The sequence below is a fragment of the Panthera leo genome, chromosome A1 (assembly GCF_018350215.1).
Source record: "Panthera leo isolate Ple1 chromosome A1, P.leo_Ple1_pat1.1, whole genome shotgun sequence".
NCBI classification, from domain to species: Eukaryota; Metazoa; Chordata; class Mammalia; order Carnivora; family Felidae; genus Panthera; species Panthera leo.
In genome coordinates this window covers 85,595,418-85,613,029 of record NC_056679.1, presented here as the reverse complement: position 1 = coordinate 85,613,029, position 17,612 = coordinate 85,595,418, and positions in this window count along the sequence as shown.

The window sequence follows — 17,612 nt, the reverse complement described above, 5'->3', positions numbered from 1 at the left end:
AGTTTAAGCATTCAGTGTTTCACCTGTGTCCACCTAAAAGTCCATGAATTTTTCCCCATTGTCAATTTTCATTTTGGGGCACCAGTGGAGATATCTGAAATGGGTGGTCCAAGGGATGTGCACTTTGCTCCTTGATTTGGAAGGTGGGAGGAGGAACCAATGGTGCCTGAGACACTGAGGATGGTATAGGACCACACCCAAGTTGGTGCAGAAACATGAGGGGGAGGGGAAGGCTGAAGCAGCAACTGCTTGGGAAAAGTCCCTGTCCTGAGGTAGACTAACCACAGTTGGCTCCAATTATAGCTGTTAACCTGGGAAATGAGGGAGAATCCCTCACATCTATCAGGCAGAGGAACAGGGAGAGAGAATCACCGTCCCCTTTTAGTCTGATTCTATCTCGGCTAGACCACTAAGGTCCCCTTCTCCAGGTTCCTCCTGATATCGTCTGGGTTTTTGGGACTCTCCCTGGTTGGAAACCTATTCTTTTCAATGTCCTTTCCCCTTGCAGTAGGTTCATTGGCCTCTTGCTAAGGAGGTTCTAGGCCTCCCCCCTTTTGGCGGCTAGACCTTCCCTGTCCTTTTGTTATGGCTTTTCTGTGTCTCTGGAGCAAACAGGGTGTAAGCCTCACATAGTGTCTTATAATAATCCCTGGGGGGATCCCCTTGCTGCTGGGCATATTCATGGGCTTCTCAGCCTCTGCTCTGATCCCCCAGAAAGCCTCTTGGTACCAGCAGATGTGGACCAGCATCTGGAGAGACTCTGTGCCTTGCTGAGGGTGCAATCTGGCTGCTGGTCCTTGTGCGGAAGGGTTCTCCCGGCCTGGAAGGGGAGGAGAAATTGGTAGTGGCAGTGCCAAGACAGACAGGGGAGGATTTTCAAGCTCAGGGGAGGGGGGAAGGGAGCCTAATGAGTCCTTAGGAGACAGAACACTAGGGGAGGGGTGCTTCGCTTTTTTGGCTCCCTGGGTGAGTCTCTGGATAAAGCGGCTAAAACCTTTGCCTGGCTCTGCTTGTTATGGGTGAATTGCACCCAAGGCGGAGGATTTTGGGCAATTTCAAGCCAGGAGTTGATGCATGAGAATTGATCAGGGTGACCTGGGTCTCTGGAGACAATATGCCAGATGCAGCAGATCATCGGACATCCAAGGTTCCCCCAGAGGGCCCCCCCACACCAAAAGTGGGCCATTCCAACTCACACAAGGTAATTGCTATTGTGTATATATATATATATATATATATATATATATATATATATATATATATAATTTCCCTTTAGGCTAACCCATGGGTCTTTTGGAGCCATACTAGTACCTAGAAGAGATGTTATTAAGGTTGGGGACCATGTATTGTTTTACAGTATATCTCATAACATGGACGTTTTCTTGAGATTGGCAGGTGACTTAACAGCTTTTAAGTCCTGACACATGCCCATCAATTTTGCAGCTGTGGCTTCTAAGATATTCCTTAGCAACAGCTTTTACCTCATGTGCACACTAAATGACATAAGACATGGACAAAAGAAAAACAAAGACAATCTCTGGAAGCAAATATGTTAGTAACCAAAGAGTACTCTACCAAACTTAACCAAAGAGTCAATAGTCCCAAGGAAATAGTTCCACAAATATTTTCTGTTAATCTGTAGGGAATAAGTTTAAGAATTCTCTACACTTCCACCAATGGGTTAATAAAGTTTAGGAGGGGAAACCACTACAGGTCAAAAGCTCCCAGGGCTAGTCATTAAGTAAAACAAAGCATAGGGCAGAAAGCCAGTCCAGGGCAAAAGAGCCCCAGGTTAGCTAGAAAGAAAAATACCTTGTTCACTGTGAGGTAAAATGCCCCATTTATCTTAGTCCCTAGAAAAGTTAAGACAACAGACAGAGTGTCTGCAGTAAATGGCCTTCTGCTTGGCACCTGAGATGTTGATCTGTCTTGACCCTTACTCCCTATATTGCATCCCTTCAAAACCCCTTTTATTCTCACACACATAAATTAATTATTGCTGTTTTATTGCTTCTTTCTGCCGCTCCATCATGTATATAAGCCTTCTGATCCTAATAAGTACAATGAAAGCACCCTTACTCAAGGCTCTTGTCTCCTCCAGGACATTAGTCTCTCTAGTTTTTATTCCTGTGTCTGCTCTCTTGCTGGACAAGAGAACTCTAGACTCAAAGTCTGTGACATTAATCTAAATTTAGAAAGAGAGAAAAAGGACTCTCCCCACTCTTGCTCCACTGTACTCTTCTACTGATTCCAGGAGGCTTACATGGTAAGAAAATCTTACCTTATGATGGCTGTTTTTCAGATTTCCTGAGGATCTCTCAGTTGCAACAGTGTCCCCAGGGTTGAGCGGTGTCCAGCTAAAGTATCCAGCCAATTGGACCAACTATTGGGAAGGAAGAGTTTTCTCTGTCTTTAAGGCCTTTCTAGCTGGATTTAGCATCAAATTGACATGAAACAGATTAATTGGAGAAAATCAAATTTAATAATGCACGTATAGGGAATCCATACAGACATTGAAATTGTAGAGACTGTGAGGCAACATGATGCTTGTATGAGCTAAAGAGAAAAATGGAGGTCTGAGGATACAAATGGGAGGAAGACTATTATTAGGAAGATGAGAGGAGGTGTTTGGAAAACAAAGGTTATCAATTATGCCTGTAATTTACTTAGGGAAAGAGGAATTCCTCTTCCTACAGGCAGGCAACTGAGGTGGAGGTGAAGAGCTTTTCCTGGATCTGCTGGGGTTTAACTACTTTTATTTTATTTATTTTATTTTTATTTTTTAATGTTTATTTATTTTTGAGAGAGACAGAGACACAATGCCAGTGGGTAAGGGGCAGAGAGAGAGGAAGACACAGAATCCGAAGTAGGCTCCAGGCTCTGGGCTGTCAGCACAGAGCCCAACGACAGCCAACCCGGGAGCTGTGAGATCATGACTTGAGCCAAAGTCGGATGCTCAACAGACTGAGCCATCCAGACGCCCCTCTGGGGTTTAGCTACTTTTAAATCAAAATAATGTTTATGCCAAAGTGGCCCATCTTGGGAGGAGTGGTCCCTGCCTTTGGCCTCTGAACCAGGAAACCACTACCTTACTCCCTCATTAAAGGAAGCAGATGCCACAGAATTATAGGAATATTCTACAAAATTTCCCCTGTAAGTGTAGTTTGGCTCACTCAGCCTGCACTCAGGATCCTCTTTTTTGCCTATCTCTACAGAGGTTATGAAAACTCTATTGCTTACAGTTTGAGATGATCATTTGTCTGAATTTTTCCACATTTATATTATTCTTTATTTTTTCCTGCAGTTGGCCACCCTTCAAGATATTATCTACTAAATGTGGTGCAAATATTTTCCTACTTTCATTTTGTTTATGATGATTTTCATTACAAGATTTTAATTTTTATGTAACACCCAGTCTTCCATATTTGCCCTTTACAGTGTCTGGGATCCCCTTCTTGATTAGAAAGCAAACCCAACACAAGACTAATTTAATTTTACTTCTTATATCTGTTATCTTATTATTCACATCATATTTTTAATTACAGATGCATGATTTTTCCCCTGTTGAAGATTTTATAGGTGAACAGGCAGTAACAGATGGTGCTTCAGCATTTCTAGAGGAGTACTCCCTATTTTATAATATTTAATATAAAGCTACAGTGATCAGGATAGTGTGATATAGGTATAAATATAGGTACAGAGATCAATGAGACAGAGTACTGTGTCCAGAAATAGACCCATATCTATCTATCTATCTATATCTATATCTATATCTATATCTATATCTAATTTAATGGGAAAGGATAGTCTTCTCAATAAATTGTGTTAGTACAACTGGATAACCAAATTAAAAAAAAAAAGAATTTGTATATATCTCACACCATTTTCACAACTTAATTTCAAACAGATTATTACTTAAATGCAAACCTCAAAACTACAAAATTACTATTAGAAATCATAGAAGATGGGGTGCCTGGCTGGCTCAGTCAGAGAAGCATGTGACTCTTAATCTCAGGGTCATGAGTTCGAACCCCATGTTGTCTATAGAGATTACTTAAATAAATAAACTTAAAAAAAAGGAAACTATAGAAAAAATCATTGAGACCTTGGTTATGCAAGCACTTTTTAGATAGACACATAAGATATGAACCCCTAAAGAATAAGAAAGACAAAAGAAGATTATACTTACTGAAAGATAAAATTTCTGATTTCAGAATGGTTCTGCTAAGAGCATAAAAAGACAAACCACAGACTTGGAGAAAATATTTGCAAATCCCATAACAGAATAAGAATTTATGCCTAGAATATATAAATAATGCTTACAATTCAATAAGAGGAAAAACTCAATTGTAAAGATGGACAAAAGATTTGAATAAACACTTCAGTAAAGAAGAGATAGGAAGGAAAATATGCACGTTATAAATTTGCAACATTAGATTACAGCTCCAAGCCAAGGTGGTCATGGACTCTGAATTCACCTCCTCCAGGGAACAGACCAAAGTATACCTATTTATAGAGCAAGTCTTCCAGAAGAGGAACTGAGGGCTAAATAAAAAGCTTCTATAAAAGCAAAGAAGATGGCCAAAAAGAATAGCAAAAGAGATAAAGACATGATAATAAAGAGAATCCCCACCCCTTACACTGTAAACGGTAGTGGGGAAGGACAGTACTGAAGGACAGGGAATGGATTCCTCTGTCCTTAAGCACAGGGGGAAAATGTGGTTCAAAGGAGCAACTAGGATATAAAAGAGAAAACACTAGAAGTCCACCTAACTGTGGAGGAACTGCAGGAATGCTCTCCAGGGCAGAAGGACTGGAAAACCAAGTACACACCATCCTTGGTTAAGCTGGGACACAGGAAAAAAAAAAAAAAAAGCCTTTGTTTGAAAGGGCCAAAGAGCTGCCAGAATGCTCTCTCCCTGACCACCTTAAATGTCCAAACTGGAACAGGATCCACTGTGAGCTTGTGACCTCAGAGACCCAAGGCGAGCTTGTGACCTCAGCAAATCCAAAGTCTGAAAACTCACACCAGCCCTTGCCAGGTTGAGACATAAAAAAATAAACCACATTTTTTTCTTGTCTTATTTCATTAAATGTTTTTTTGGTTTTGTTTTTCTTTCTTTTCTTCCCTTTTTTTCTTCTTTTCTTATTCTTTTTTTAATATTCAACTCTTTTTTTAAGCTTATTTATTTATTTTGAGAAAGACAGAGTGAGTGGACGAGGGGCAGAGAGAGAGGGGGATAGAGAATCACAAGCAGCCTCCACACTGTCAACACAGAGCCCAACACAGGGCTCAAACTCATGAACTATGAGATCAACACCTGAGCTGAAACCAAGAGTTGGACTTAACTGGTTTGAGCCACTCAGGAGTCCCTGCTTCTTCTTCTTTTTTTTTTTTCTTCTCTTTTTTTTTTCTTTTTTCTTCTTTCTTTGTTATCTTACCATTTTCTTTATTAAAAGCCATAATTTAAAAGAGCAACTAGTATATAAATAGCTAATGGACACAGTCTGTACTTCCCCTTTACCTTACAAGGACAGAGCAGTGCAAAATGAGTGCCCTAATTGCCCTGGTGTCTCAGTGAGTCCTGGGCCAATAGCCCACACAGCCCCAGCTGTCCCAAAAAGGAGGCCTCTGGGTAGTACAGAATGGGACATGCTTCGTTAGCATTCACTATAGGCCCACCCTTAGTACCAAGATGAAATAAGAATGAATCACACAAAAACACTGCAGGCCCACACTACTTTGGTTTCAGATGGCTTGCTAGGGCAAAGCCCTGTGCAGAGTGCAGCAAAACATCTAAGTTGATGTGTGTTTCAGATCCAGCCACTGTTTCAATGTGCCCCCAACCCAGAGCACCCCGAGAACCCCAGTCCCATACGTGTATCAGTTTTAGCCACCCTGGCAGCCTCCCTCGTGTGTGGAGCACCCCAGAGTACTCCCACCCTTGCTAGCCTCAGTCAGTTCCAGCTGCCCAGCCAGGGAATCCACTGTGCTGAAAACCATGGGATACACAGGTGTGCCCCCAATTCAATGTAAGCAGTCTTGACAGGACATATTTTGTGTACAGAGCCCAAGAACCACATTGGCCCATGCCCACTATAATGTTAGCTGTCTTGCCAGGACACCCTCTGAGTAGAGCACCCCAGGATCTCTAAAACTGTACTCTTCCACAACTTCAGCCACCCTATCAGGGTACTCACTGTACATACAGTCCAGGAATATCCCAGTTTACATCCATTTATACTTTATCTTGCTAAGGTGTCATGTGTGTGTAGAGCCCTAGGTCCCCTTGCTTTGCACTCACTTTATTTTCAACTACCCTTCTAGAGCACCTTCTCACAGAGAGCTTAGAGACTTCTTGGCCCACACACTGAATCAGCTCCACGTATCGCACTAAGGCAGTCACTGCACAGAGTGCCTTAGGACACCCATTTCAGCTTCAGCTATCCTACTAAGGTGCGTAGAAACTAAGGACACCTTGGCCTAGATCCAATTCAGTTGTAGCTGTCCTGACAAGGTGCCCTCTATGTGGAAAGCCCCAGGACCCCTGGCACAAACCAGCCCCTGCTCCAACAAGGCACCAAGTCACCAAGCACACTCAGTCTACATAAGGAAAAACCATACACAAAACCATCACTTCAAGTTTAGTAGCTGTTCTGCCTAATCCATAAACAAACACAGAAATTCATACCTACTCTGAAGAAAGAAATATGCTAAAAAAGAAAGAATAATGAAAAAAAATCTTTAAAAAAGGACTAAATGAAATGAAGATAATATGCCTGATAAATAATTTAAAATAAATATTGTAGGGGCGCCTGGGTGGCTCAGTTAAGCATCCGACTTTCGTTAAGCATCTGACTTTGGCTCAGATCATGATCTCACAGTATGTTGGTTCAAGCCCCATGTCAGACTCTGTGCTGACAGCTCAGCTCATAGCCTGGAGCCTACTTCAGATTCTGTATCTCCCTCTCTCTCTGCCCCTCTCCCATGTGCGTTCTGTCTGTCTGTCTCTCTCTCTGAAAAATGAATAAACATTAAAAAAAAAGAATACTCCATCCACCATGGCTATTTTTCAGACTTGAGAAAGACTGAAGGGAGCATAAAGTTCCCTACACAAACAAAATATAAAGGAGTTTATCACTGCTACGCAAGTGTCACTAGAAATGTTAAAAGGACTTCATTAAGTTGAAAAGAAATACCCTTATATAGGCATAAGAAAATTATGAATAAAGAGATATAAAATATGGTAACATATACATTAAAAGTGGAGGAGAGAATAAAAGACTGAGTGTGTGTGTGTGTTTTAGAATGCGTTTTACAGAAAAATGACCATGAAATTAATATAGACCCCTATTTACTTAAAATGTTATGTATAAACCTCATGATAACCACAAATCCAAATGATATATACCTTATGATAGAAACATAAAATAAAAAGAGAAGTAAAGTTAACATAACATAATAAAGTAAGCATAACATCATAGAAAATCATCAATCACAAAGAAAAAGAGCAAGAGAAGAAGAAAGGAACAGGGAAAAACTGCAAAATGAGTCAGAAAGCCAGAACAAAATGGCAATTAACACATACTTATCAATAATTACTTTACATGTAAATGACCTAATGCTCCAAGAAAAGACACAATGGAAAAAAAAGGGTCATCTAAATACTTCCTACAAACAATTTACCTGAGACTTAAAGAAATGTGGAGACTGAATGTTAAGAGATGGAAAAACATTTACCATGGAAATGGAAGTGGAAAAAGAAAAACAAAACAAAACAAAACAAAAACTCCAAGGCAATAACACTTATGACAGACAAAATAGGCTTTATACAAAGACTCTAATAAGAGGCAAAGAAGGCCATGACATAATGAGACAGGCATCAATCAACCAAGAATATATTACAATTGTAAATATCTATGTACTCAACATTGGAGTACCTAATCACATACAACAAATATTAATGGATATAAAGAGAGAAATTGATGGTAATATGATAATAGTAGAGGACTTTAACTCTCCACATACATCAATGGACAGATCATCCAGACAGAAAATCCATAAGAGAACAATGTCTTTGAATAACACAGTAAACCAGATGGACATAACAGATATATACAGATCATTCAATCCAAAAACAACACAATACACATTCTTTTCAAGTGCACATGGAATATTATCCAGAATAGATCACATGTTAGGCCATAAAACTAACTTCAATAAATTTAAGAAAATTGAAATCAAACCATGCACCTTTTCAGGTCACAATGATATGAAACTGGAAATAAATCATAAGAAAAAGTATTACACAAAAGTATTCCCCTTGCATACTTCTGACTTCTGTAATCTTACTTACCTCCTGTGTCTACAACTACCCGGATAGCACCACTGATAATTGTCCCCTGCCCTTTTTTTTTGTCTCTCAACCCCCTACCATCCCAGCCATAAAAGGAGGCTGATGCCAATGTATGGGGTTCAGCCTTTGGAGGTGACTCTGCTAGCATTACACCAGTGTGCAATAAACAATCTTTTCTTGATTCCCTGAATTCATGTGGCCTGTCTCTTCCTGGGCATCAAATATTTGCTGTAACAACATTACAAAGTGTTTTATGTATTAAAAAGTGTTTCTTGCACATTTTTGTTGTTGTTGTTGTTGTTAATGGGGAAACTAATGCTTCATGAAGTTACTTGACGCCATAAAGAATAATAAATAATTAACACAGTATTAAAATCTGTATTTTATTTGGCAAAATTATAACTTTTCCAATGTAAGTTATTATCATTTGCCCTTTTGGATTCAGGGACACACAAAATTAAGAAAGAAAAGAGAGGAGAAGAGAAGAGAAGAGAAGAGAAGAGAAGAGAAGAGAAGAGAAGAGAAGGGGAGGGGAGGGGAGGGGAGGCAAGGGCAGGGAAGGAAAGGGAAGGGAAGGGAAGGGAAGGGAAGGGAAGGGAAGGGAAGGGAAGGGAAGGGAGAGAAAGAAATAATGAAAAAAAGGGAATAAATATTTTTCTTAGTGGAGCTCCCAGGTGACTCAGTTGAACACCAGACTTTTGATTTTACCTCAGATCATGATCTCAAGGTCATGAAACCAAGCCCCACTTGAGACTCTGTGCTGAGCATGGAGTCTGCTTAAGATTCTTTCTCTCCCTTTGCCCTTCCCCCATTTACACATGCTATCTCTCTATATATAGATATAGATATAGATAGATATAGATGATATAGATATAGATGATGTAGATATATAGATGATATAGATATAGATAGATATAGATATAGATATAGATATAGATATAGATATAGATATATATAGATATACATAAAAGAGAAAGAAATATTTTTCTTGTGGCCTGACCACTATTTTCAATATCTTATTTTTTTAAGTACTGATATAAAAATACTACCATTTATTACAACCAAAATATCACAAATTAAAAGTACTTTAACTCCAAAAACAGAAAGGATAACACAATGAAGATGAATATTTTACATATAATCAACATTTTTGTTAAAGTAATAAATATTTTAACATGTTTGCTTTTATTCCTGGAATTCAAATTTTACCTACAATGTTTATTTCTTCTTCTCTTTCTCTTTCTCTCTCTCCCTCTCCCAGTCCCTCTCTCTTTCTTTCTCCTTTTCTCTCTCTCTCTCCCTTCAAACATAAGATCCTTGATTACAAAAATAATCTGATAAAAATACTTTTAAAAGTCAGTGATGAGGGGCACCTGGGTGGTTCAGTTGGTTAAGCATCCAACTTCAACTCAGGTCATGATCTCGTGGTTTGTGGGTTTGAGCCCTGCATTGGACTTTGTCTTGACAGCTCAGAGCCTGAATCCTGCTTAAGATTCTATGTCCCCCTCTCTCTCTGCCCCTGTCTTGTTCACACTTTGTCTTTCTCTCTCCCTCAATAATAATAATAATAAACATTAAATTCTGGAAGCCAAGCTATCCAACCAGCCTGATGGCAGGGCCTGGGTGGTGGACAGATCGGGACTGCATGGTGGCCCACTGACAGTGAAGCTCTTGTACTCCTGCTTTTATGTAATTTGGCCTTAGCCTTGGTTGGGGCAGCCCCCTTACCAATGAAAGTACCTGGGGATTTGTTGGTTGGGGAATTGGTCACAATAGGCCCCCCAGAAAAGAACCATTGGGGAGAGAAATAAGATTCCGCAGGGAAATTATGCGGCCCTACATTTAGCCCTTGCCACCCCCTATAAAGACTCCTCTACCTAAAGGAAGTATAGCCCCATATATTTCCCAGCCAAGGAGGGGACAAATGGGTTCGAAATCCCCACTCCGGAAACAAAGTAGTGTATCTATGGATACAAGTTACTCCAACCCCTAGGCCCACTTGGCCCCCAGGAGGCATTCCAGATGATTGGACCTGGTGGGTTAAGGTACAGAATGGTTCATTAGTTCCTAGGTATACATTGTCTCTCTGGGAACACATAGGCATGTGTTCCAGGGCCCTCTTGGCTCCCTCCCCACACCCCAGACCAAAGCGAATACTTTTGTTCCTTATACAGTAAATGGTTCAAAGAAACAATTAAGAAGCCATGTCCCTATAAATGTTCCACTTGAGGTGTTGAGAGATAGATGACCTTTCATGAAAATAGCAAAGCAAATGCTTTATAGACAAACATAGATACATAATGAAAATAATATGAAGAAATTAATCAATAAGTAAAGGGCAAGAGGGAACATTACAAGAAAATAACCATGTTGTTCCTTAATGGGTGGTTACACAAAGGAACAGTTTTAGAATTAGGTAATGCCGAGAAACATAGATGACGCAAGTTACAAGGAAATTGCTAAACAAATATAATGCCACGTTTGCACAATAAAGCGGCCAGTCTAACACACTGCTGTTGTCTGTGTCCATTTGTTATTTTCACTGACACCGTTCGTCCTTCAGGAACTCCTGGACCTGCTGGGGCTGGACCCCGGCAATTAAAGAAAATTTTTAAATTAAAAAAAAAAAAAGTCAGTGATTAGCCAACTGACTGAACCTAACAAAGAATGATCTGTCTCTCTCCTAATAAAATGCATGTTCTAGAGAGCTACTTTGTTTTCTCACTTTGATCTCTGGCTAGAATGAACTTATAAGCTTGAAAGAAAGGTGACAATTATTCTTTCAGAAGATTTGGCCCCAGAGCAGCCTCTAAAGGAATATTTTAATGTCTTTGCTTCTCAGGCTGTAGATGACTGGATTTGTCAGGGTGCAAAATTGTGTAGAAGAGGGACAATATCAGGTTTATGATTCCAGGGGACTGTAAATACATAAATGACAAAACAGTTATAAAAGGAAGTCCTGTGACAGCCAGGCAGGGGCAGGTGGGTTAAAAAAGACTTTCTACTGACTGGTTTTCAATGGGATCCTCAGGATGGTGGAGAAGGTGGAGCCACGGAGACAAACATGTAGAAAAAGCAGCCAAAAGCTAAGACCACATTGTAGAAGAAGGACACAGTTTCTCTGGAGGGTTGATGGAGATTAGCCTGGGAATGCCACGGAAGAACTGGTTGGTGTTGGATTCACAGAAAGTTAAAAAGAAAAGGCCAGCTGTGTGCATAATGGCAGTTGAAACTTCAGTGAGCCAACAGGAAGCCATTATGCCCAGTCAAGACCCAGGGTAGTACAGAGGGTGGCAAAGGGCAGCGAAGTGGTGGTAGCTCATGGCAGTGAAGAGGAGGAACTCCATGGATGCCAACAAATCCATTGAAAACATCTGTGAGGTACAACCTGGGAGCAAGATGGAACTGCATTGAGTTGGGGCATTGTGGATGGATTCAGGGACAGGTAGCAGAGATGATGGAGAGATACAAAACATACAAGTTCTTCAGGAAGAAATACATGGGAGTGTATAGGTGTTGGTCCAGGCTAGTCAGGGGGAGGGGGAGGAGGTTTCCCAGCACAATGTCTAGACCAATGAGTAAGAAGAGCACCACCTCTAAGATGCACAGCTTCTAAACCTCAAAGAAGGAAGAAAATGTCCCTGGAGGAAAAAGTCCATCACCATTGTGAGATTGGACATTCTTAGGAATAGAACTGTCAAAAAGTCAAAGAGGTTGACCAGATCAACACATACGGGTGTTGCTCCAGTATTCATTGTCGCTTATAAATTCAACGACAAAATGCACAATGAAATGGTAATTTTAATTTAGTTTATTGATCATTACATAATTTTTAAAACCAGTTTTGCTGCTGAGTGTCTTCAAACTTAATATGGCAAATATGTCCATGAGAATACTGAGGTTCATTTACTTCCGAGTTAGGTCAAAAGAGATGTGGCATCAACCAGCCATAAGCAAATAAGTTCTCTGTTTCCTGTGCCCTTAATTTTACTTTTATCATTGTTTGAGTATTACTGTTTCCAAATACAATTGTTTCCTCCATATGTATTTTGTTATTATTTTTTTTACCTACTCTCACCCTTCTTTCATTCTTTCTTTACTTTATTTCTTCATACAGTAATGAAGGAAACATTTAAATATATTATTGAGACACTGTTAAAATGTTTATGATCTTTTGGAAGCAATATATTAAATAAGTATAATTTATACTCCTATCTTTTGTAAACATCTGGGTTATATTGACCTGATACATAGGAGAAAATGCTGTTATTGATATATCTTATAAATGCCAGAGGCTTAAATATTATAAATGACAGAGAACAAGGATTCAAATAGAAAGTTGCCCCTTTAAGGGCCTACCTGTATTTGATCACCAATAAATAGAAAATTATATTATAATTAATATAATATTAATTATATTATATATTTTAGAGAGTTGTTAACTCTGATCAGTGCTATCTCACTGTGGACATAGACTATTATATTTTTTAAATCAAGGAACTCAAATAAAGAACGCTCCTGTTTAAGTACTATCTGCACTAACCATACCACTTAGTAAAATGCCCGCTGAGCTGTTAGCATTTATTTCTCTACCATGGGAAGAAATATACATGTCATGTGGGTATTATGAATACTACAGCTTTTTGAAGGTTAGAAGATAACAAGAATAATGACATTTTTATTCTCAGAATTTGTCACTAGAAATGATCTCTGGAGAGATGTATTCTGAGTCATGGACGCATCCCAAAGGAACAGCGTCACGTGCCAATATCATGCAGAAAAGCACAGCATTCCAGGACTTAGTTTCATAATTATTGCATACTGAATATGCCTACTGAACAACCCGGAGGAAACTGAGACATTAATTTACGAGACAAATTTTTACTGAGCTTCCTCTCCTTGCCAGATTTTTTCTCTGGATAGGAGCTGTGGATTGAATCATGAAGAAATTAGCCATGTTCTATGAACTCAGAGATTAAAACAGTATCCCAAAACTTTTAATAAAATAATGAGTGATATGCCCCAATTCGAGAGACCCCCCGAAAACAAACCACCAGAGTCCAGAGTCAAAGCCAAGCGGCAAGGGTCGTTTATTGCAGGTTCGAACCCGGTCCTCTGCGCACTCGTTGCCGGTGATGCTAAGAGGCCCCCCCCTCCCCCCAGTAAAGATCTTACAGCTTCTTTTATAGACAGGCACAAACAAGTTAGGGATTTTTTAGAGGTTACAGAGCTGTTGTTGGTTGACATTTAAATGTGAACGCTCAGCAGAACTTGATTGGTTCCCGCCTTTATTTCAAACCATTCAGCAGAACTTGATTGGTTCCCGCCTTTATGTCAGACTACAACCTGGCACGCCCTGGCTGGTTTTGGGAACAGCGGGGGGAGGTCTTTTCTTTGCAGTTGTGAGTACACCTGGTAATTTTTCTCTTAGTCTCTCAATGAGATGAGGGGAAAAAAGTGCAGTGGTGTACATTTTATAACAGAAAATAAGAACAGCAATCTATTCTGAGACCAAGGAAGGCTTCGTAGAGGAAGTGATATTTAAGTTAAACCCTGAGGGCAAAGCCTGGTGAATAAGATCAGGAAGAATAGTGGCAAGAAAAGAGATCAAGACCTAAAGAATAGCGTGTGCAAAGATCCTGAGACTGATGAGTCAGGTCAGGACTTGATAAGAGAAGTAAGGACAGTGTATAATGCACAACACAGAGCTTAGGGAAGATGCTTAGGGCTGGCAAAAAGAAGATAAGCAGGACCAAATCATGCATTAAGCCATCTGATAGGATTCAAGCTTTTCCTTCTTTCCTTAGAGCACAATATGATCTCTTAATGCATTAGGGTTTCTATCTTAATAGTCAGACAATTACATGATTTTGAAATAAATTTTGCTATTGTCAAATAATGTTTCCACATTGGCTGATGTATTCATAAAACTAGTGTTTTAAATACAATTTTTAAGAAAAATACTGTGTTTCTGATTATATGAGACAGCTTCAATATCTAATATCCAGGCATACATGAAAAACGAAAATTAGTAGATAAATTATTCCAAAGATATATAGGCTTCTGGTATGTACATGCATAACATTTTTAAAAGTTTTTTTAATATTTATTTATTTTGAAGAGAGAGGGGAACAGATTGCGAGCAGGAGAGGGAGACACAAAATCCGAAGCAGGCTCCAAGATCTGAGTTGTCAGCACAAAGCCAATGTGGGACTTGAACTCAAGAACCACGAGATCATGACCAGAGCCCAAATCAGAAGCTTACCAATTGAGCCACCCCGGAACCCCAATGCATAACATTTTTAAATAAATACCTTTTATTAAGACAGGTTATTAAGTACAAGGCAATTTGGAAACATTTGACGACCTGTCTCAGTTTTCTATCTTATGTATCAAAATGTGGTAGGAGCATTATTACATTGCTAAAAACAATGTGCCTTAGAACATTACCTGAAATTAACATGAACTATAAGTGAAGTTGTTATTCCTGTTAAATAGAAGAGAAGGAACAGAAGTCACTGTTATATGCATTTGTTTTGATGATTGAAACAACAGGGAAAGAGCTTAGCACATGCAAGACAGATACTGAATTTTCACTAGCAGCTAGCGGCTGTCATCACCATCAGAGACAGCATCTTGCAAAGTAAGCATGCACAGGAAATGTCCATCATTATTACTTCCTAGGGCTTAGCCTTAAGTACTTCTGTGATCTTTTATCAGTATCAAATATTCTAGGCCACTGAGCTTAACTGAGTCATGGGTCCTTATCAGGGCTCCTACTTTTTACTACTGGCTTTTTACTGATGATGGTGATTGTCTCCAGGTCATCTTAGCTGGGCTATGGCCTGCAAGAAGGCAGAGTAAAACACGTAGAATGAGTTTATCAACAGAGGTTTAGAATGAAAGTACCTGCACAGCAATTGTCATGTGCCCTAGTGTTTTTATTTTATAGCATTTCTGATACCAACAATCATAGCATCTCTCCTATGAGAAATCCGTGGTATACTTATGCAGAGAAGTAGGAACTTCATCAGGGTGACTTGCTAGTCACATAATATTGCACCAGCAGTGGGTTCTGGGATTTATTCTGCTAAGTCACCACCATTGTCCTCCAGTAGACATACTCTGGGATATCTACAGTGAATGGAAGAGTTCTCTGTCTGCCTTCCATGTGCCTTCCTTCTTCTCTGTCTTTACCTGCATCCCTTTAGTGTCCCTTCCTCCCTGTCATGCTTTCACCATTGCACCTTTCCTTCTTACTTTCTCTCAGGGCTCTCAGTATCACTTGAATTTCTCTTGATTGTCTCTTCTTGGAAGAATTCATGATGAAATACTACATAGGAAACCAAGATAATATTATGTATATCCCATGATAATGGAGCATACAAAAATTAGTAAGCCTATTGATTCATAAAGGTGTAAAAGTATGAGAAGTTGGAAAGTGAGTTAAAGATGAGGAGGTCAGTTTCCCTAAGAAGCAGCCTCCGAGATAGAGATTTGCTTTCAAAATGTTTATTGGAGAGTACTATGAGATTAATCTCTGCAAAGGGGTGAAGGGAGCTAAACTGCAACACTGAGGCTTCAGCCAATTCCAGAAGGAGGTCTGGAGCTGGGATGGCCCCTCAGAGGGGTCCTAAATGGAAGCTTGGAGGACAGACCTCTTACCCTCTAATGACCAGTTTTAGAACATGACTTGCCCTCCCCACCATGTAAGGGGTTCTTTTCTGGCAAGAGAAATTCCTGGACAGTAAGCATCACCTAAAAGTTGTCAGTTACAAACATTTCCAGCAGTTGGGGAATAAATGCTTTCATTCTACAGATGGGGTCTGGGTAATCACCATAGTATATACTGTACTATGGCAACATCAAACAACAGGAAAATAAAACACACAAAAACTTTAATTAGTACCTTAAAATTTTATTTGTTACATAGAATTCTCAGAAATTAAAAGAAAAAATGCAACTGACTATTCATATAGTATTTGGTTTCATTCCATGTAATCTACCAAGTAAATCCAGCATTATCTGTCACTCTTAAATAAACTCAGTAAATTGTTAAGAATATAGATCACCATTTTCAGGTGCTCAATTACTTCACTGATTTTATTTCATTCAATATGATCAGTGTGCCCTTAATCTGAGGCAAACCCATATCATACTTTGGCACAGGTAAGGTACAAGTCACTGACAGCCTCTAGGAGCTTAAAATAGAGTGAAAGTTGTTGAATTCACAGTGAATAACAACAAAGCAAAACAATGATTGCAATAGTGGGGATTGATCCCAGCACTGTGTAACAAGTAGAGAAGATGAGAACCACAACAGCTAACATTTCAGTTGAATCAGATGTTGACAGTTTGATTTAGCATCTAGGTGAAATACCAAGTCATTTAGTGTAACAAAAATATCATTGAAGGTATTACATGAAGAGCAATACATCCTAACAAATTAATTTGAAAGTGAGTCACCTAAATGATTTTTGATGGCTTGAATAAGCCACTGATTTTATAAACAAACTTAATTCCTAACCTAATAGACTGCACAAGTAACCTACTTTATAAGTATGCTTTGAGTGTTGTGACACCATATTGTGGATCATTATTAAGAAAATAAGCATATATTTGATATTCTTCTATGGGAGGAGGGCAGACAGACAAATGGAGAGTAAGTGATGGAGTGCCTCCCTCTGAACACCAGAAGAGAACTCTTGGCTTTTACCACATCTGTTCCTTTGCTCAGGTTCCTATTGGTAGATCTTGTGCAGTGATACATTGTCAAAGACAGGGAGACTTGTCACACTTCTACATCCTTTCACTCATTAGGAACTAGTTTTTTAATAGCTCCAAAATGACCTCAAGATTCTCCGTATTTTTGTGGATCTCCCTTATGCTCTATGACCAACAGAATGCCCATTATGTATCACTTTTAAAAATGTGATAGTTGCTGTTCTATTTAGGGTACATCCTTTGATTAGAGTACATCAAATCTGTGATGGTGTGCATCATTATTGTCATAGGCTACTGTAATTTATATAGTTAGCCATTGAATTTTGTCTAAGGGATAAATAACTGCGAGGAAAACTTCAAAAATGTTAATTGTTTACACTTATTATAATAATACTAGCAATGAGATTATGAAGCTATTCTGTTTTACTATAAACAAACAAGTAATTATGTTAATGACTACAGGAAGTAAGATTTTTGTAATAAGAAGGAAAAAAGAAATAAACACGATTAAAGAACAATGTTTAAAATCCT